This window comes from Triticum dicoccoides, chromosome 1A (genome assembly GCF_002162155.2).
Source record: "Triticum dicoccoides isolate Atlit2015 ecotype Zavitan chromosome 1A, WEW_v2.0, whole genome shotgun sequence".
Taxonomy (NCBI): Eukaryota; Viridiplantae; Streptophyta; class Magnoliopsida; order Poales; family Poaceae; genus Triticum; species Triticum dicoccoides.
In genome coordinates, this window is record NC_041380.1 from 79,673,831 (window position 1) to 79,678,530 (window position 4,700).

A 4,700-nucleotide genomic window follows, 5' to 3' on the forward strand; every position below is an offset into this window, starting at 1 on the left:
GGGACAGCCTTTGACTACTTGTAAGATTTATAATATATGAGATGTATAATGTGAAAATTATATCATTAGAAACTCCTCCCATGTACGAATTTTCCGGTATGCTTTGCGTAACTCGCATGTCATATATTATTGCTCTAACATGTGGTCAAAGTTAACCTCGAAAAACGCATTAGGCCCTATATATATGGATAGAGGGGGTAGCTTGGATTGGTTGGTTTACTTGTGTTCTCTCTAGTCACAACGTGACTTTGTATAGTATATCACCCCACGTCCAAAAGGTTTAGTTTCATATAAGAACACTTTGCTCACACATATTAGCAATCTATCTTAGACAACTTCATCTTAGCTTAGAATGGGTCAAAGTCATTGTATACTTATAAGAACTCACACCAAGTTGGTTCCACTAATTTCTATGCCACTTTTGGGTGCATCCTCACTATATAGGCTGAGCTGATCTTTTGTGCATTTTGATACCATATGCATATTTGTAAAGCATTTCCATCAAGTAAAAGATGGTACCAAACAACAGAAATACCATCACGCAAAACTTAATCGGTCAGGAGTCCCTCTAACTAACCTAGTAAATACTGGAATAAGTTGGTAACTAGGTGAAATGAACTAAGCTACTAACTAGCTGGCTATAACTTATCTATAAGCAAATGACTAACCTGACAAATAGAGGCCAAAAAATTCATCAAAAAAATACTAGCATGGATCAATGCCAAGGGGTTTAGGCTTAATAGAACCAAGACCGAGTATATGAGGTGTGACTTTAGGGTTTAGACCGAGAAGTTAGTTTATAGGGACATATAATGCCTAGGAGATACTTGGGATCAATGCTACAAAGCAATGATGTATCAATGAGAATGTTAGCCACAAAATCAAAGCGAGATGACAATTAGACATGTGATACTATATGGAGCAACATGTTGGCGTATTAAGAGACAACACATCCAACAATGAGTATCATGCGTATGCTAACGTGAATGTATGGGCATGCAATCAAGGACTGAATTAGGAATGAGGGTATTTGCGAATGCTAAGGTGGATGTATGGGCTTGCAATCAAAGACTGAATTAGGAATGAGGGAAAATGTGATAAGGTAGGGGTGACACTAATTGAAAAGAAGTTTGTCCAACACCGACTAATGTGGTTTGGACATATCCAATGAAGGCCTGCAGAAGCACCAGCATCGAAAATACTAGGGGGTATGCGGCGACCAAAGTTGAGAGGGGAGGAGACGGTACAAAGAGAGGATTGGAATGTATCCTAGGATTTGGCTCTTAACAAGATTGCATGGAAATCATGGTGACAACTGTACTATATCAACAATTACGATCGACATAAGGGCAACTACGAATAATAATGTAATTTTTGCTATTTTTTAGTTGAATAAGAAATAACTTTTTTGAAGTCAATGCTAAGATCCATCAAAGGTCTAAACACACTCATTTGTACAAGCACAAAGCAATTAAAAAATTCATCAAATGACTAGACAAAACAAATTGGACAATCTCACAAAGACAAGCACAACTATTTTCATATATCATACTCCCTCCGTTCCTTTATATAAGATGTATTGTTTTTGACACGGTGAACAAGGCACATGGTTATGAACATGTTAGGACAAAATTACCCTTAGCAAATGTGTGGTTTGTGGCAAGTAAATCAATTAGTCCAAGAAAGTATGAGATACATGCTTTCCTTTTTTTGCTACAAGAAGAGATACAAACAATTAAGAAAAAAATACTTCCCATTTTATGGACGACTAAAAAGGAATTACGAGAAATTAAAATAAATGCATCTTACATTGTGTATTTTTTGTGAAAAACAAATACACCTTAATACTCCCTCCGTTCCTAAATATTTGTCTTTTTAAAGATTTTAAATGGACTACCACATACGGATGTATATAGACATATTTTAGAGTGTAGATTCACTCATCTTGCTCCGTATGTAGTCACTTGTTGAAATCTCTAGAAAGATAAATATTTAGGAACAGAGGGAGTATAAAGGAACGAAGAGAGTATAATATGAGATTTATTAATTTTGAGTGTAACTTTGAGCACAAATTAAATAACAAATATTACATCCGGTCCAAAATATAAGATGCACCAATTTTCAAAATTTTGGATTAACTTGCATCTATATTAATATGAAAAGATTCAAAAAGATAGATCAAATTAATCTCAGCCATCAAACAATGTCAATTTTAATATCTAGATTAATTAAATGGCACACGCTCAACATTTTAGCGTAAAATTAATATCATACAAAATACGAATATCATCAGTAATCACATAACTAACATGCTTAATATCCAAGCTCATATGAGTGTGCAATAAAAATTCCTTCATTTCAAAATAGATGTCATGGATTTAGTTCAAATTTGAACTAAGAGCGCGACACTCATTTTGGTATGAAAAGAGTACTAAATATCAACATACAAATTTACTAGTTTCAGTAATAAGAGTACGATACTTCGAGTATATCTTATACCAATAGGTTTTCTAACAAACACTGTTTTTTCTTTTTTTTCTTTTTGCCACAAGTGATAAATTTGAAGACATCACAAGATAGACACATGCAATTTTGTCTTAACCAAGCTTAAGCCAAAAAAAATATGTTGAAACAAGCTTAAGCAATATGGGGTTTATCAACAATCAGGAAGGAATAAAATATCAATTTGTCTAATTCACATTTAGATGTTTTATAAGAATATTACATCTAATCTCCTACAAATAACGTAGCAACAAGGAACAAAAAAAAGGCAGGACAAAAAAAAAACAGGTCACAAACATGGTAGACATCAGATTAGATATGACATAACTATGTCACATCTAGATGTGTCCTAAATAAACCCATAAATATATAATCTCGAAACATGAGAATCTGATCTAAATCCAAACAACTCACTATAAGAAATAAAAAAAAGAAATACAAGAATAATATGAAGAAGAAAGCGAAGATTGTCAAATCTTATAAAGAAAAACCATGAACCTAACAAGCCAATCAACACCAATACTTTCTCTTCAGCCATAAAGAAAAAGGAAACCCGTTTGAACCCCAGATCTACACGAAACGGGATTGCTGAAACTTTTGGCACGCCAGTACGGACATGAGGACTAATCAAAGATCCAAAAAGAGCCCAAAAAGATGGGGAAACACGCAAACAGAACGCAAGATTGGGGCGCTGGGATGGGGGAGGGGGCGCACCTTCAGCGCCACAGAGCCGGCAGGCCTACTACTCTCCACCGCCGCCGCACGCTCCAGAATCGGGATTAGCGAAGGTAGCGTCGTCGTCCTCTGGTCTTCTTCTACGGCGGCGGCGGGGTGCTGCGCTGCGTAGCCGCCGCTATGGGGGCATTTATCGAAGAGTTGTTAGCGCATTATTGGGAAGCAGATATAGATGCGCCGGATTCTTGCCTTCTTTTAACGCGCATTATGCGACAGCGTTCGTGGGAGATGGAAGCATCGCGCTGCTTATGTAACGCCGTCGGTTGGGGCTCAAGGCCGCGCAGGGGAGAAAGGGGCCCGTTTTGTTTGGCTCCAAACCGATCCGGCGTGGCCCAGTACGAGATTGTTGCTATGGCTCTCACCGGCCGCTAGCGGCGAAATCACTACTTCAACTCCCCTAATTGCGTATACAGTGCGTGAGAGTTTTTTTTTCGTATATCCGTTTATTTAAAATATATTTTATCTCTTAAACCGTGCGTCCAAATCTTGAACCGATTTCATCGTTGGATCCCTCGCGTCGAGATCTTCAAAACTAGATCTCATGTTGATAGGTTTTTATGAAAAAAAATTCACGAAAAAACGAACGAAAAAACCGAACCGGGAGCACAGGTTTTTCATTCCGAAAGAGGCATGCCCGTACCTCTCACGAAATCACAACCGTGCCTCTCGCGGAAGCAAAACCGTGACTCTCGCAGAAGAAAAAAAGAGAAAATATTTTTTTTCCGTTTTCGAGGAGGCACGGTCGTGACTCTCGTCAAAGCACAACCGTGACTCTTGCGGAAGCAAAACCATGACTCTCGCGAAAGGAAAAAAATATATAACACGGTTTTTCCCTTTCCGAGAGGCACGGTCGTGACTCTCGCGAAAGTACAACCATGCTTCTCGCAGAAGCTAAATTATGACTCTCGCGAGAGGAAAAAAAATAGAAAATGCGTTTTTTCGTTTCCGAGAGGCACAGCCGTGACTCTCGCGAAAGCACGCCCGTGTTTCTCGCGGAAGCAAAACTATGACTCTCGCGAAAGAAAAAAAAAGAAAAAACGTGTTTTTTTCGTTTTTGAGAGGCACGACCGTGCCTCTCGCGGAAGCAAAATCGTAACTCTCATGAAAGGGAAAAAACGTGTTTTTTCGCGCAATTTTTTTATTTTTGATTGAAAAGATAAGAAGACCGGTGCAAAACCAAAATGTCGGGAAAAACTGTTTAAAAAGACAAAAATACGTGCGAAAAAATAAAAAATAAAATCCAGAGAAAGCGCCCAGAGCACGACACATGGCGAATGGCCGAGAGCGCGCCAAGTGGCGCTGATCGTTACGATGCTCCTGAAGGAGCGCTCATTAACTAGTTGCTCCCCGCTAGCGGGCAACCTAAAAAACAAAAAGCCCCCGAACGGGCCGAGCCAGCTGGTTTCGTACGCTTTGCTAAAATAAAAAAATTGGTTCACAAGATGGCCGTCTATTGTGATTGT

The 4,700-nt window shown here is 38.7% G+C and overlaps 1 protein-coding gene across 3 annotated transcripts in view; it reads right to left on the bottom strand.

Annotated features, from left to right (window-relative positions):
- Positions 1 to 3,470, bottom strand: part of LOC119364296 — a 10,371-nt gene extending 6,901 nt beyond the window's left edge. For 2 of the 3 annotated variants that reach the window (XM_037629761.1, XM_037629745.1), the window contains exon 1: positions 3,217 to 3,469. The gene's annotated coding sequence lies outside the window, so the exon portion shown is untranslated. Of the gene's footprint in view, positions 1 to 3,216 lie in introns of all 3 variants that reach the window. The other variant, XM_037629754.1, reaches the window with a different exon arrangement.
- Between the last annotated feature and the right edge of the window lie 1,230 nt (positions 3,471 to 4,700).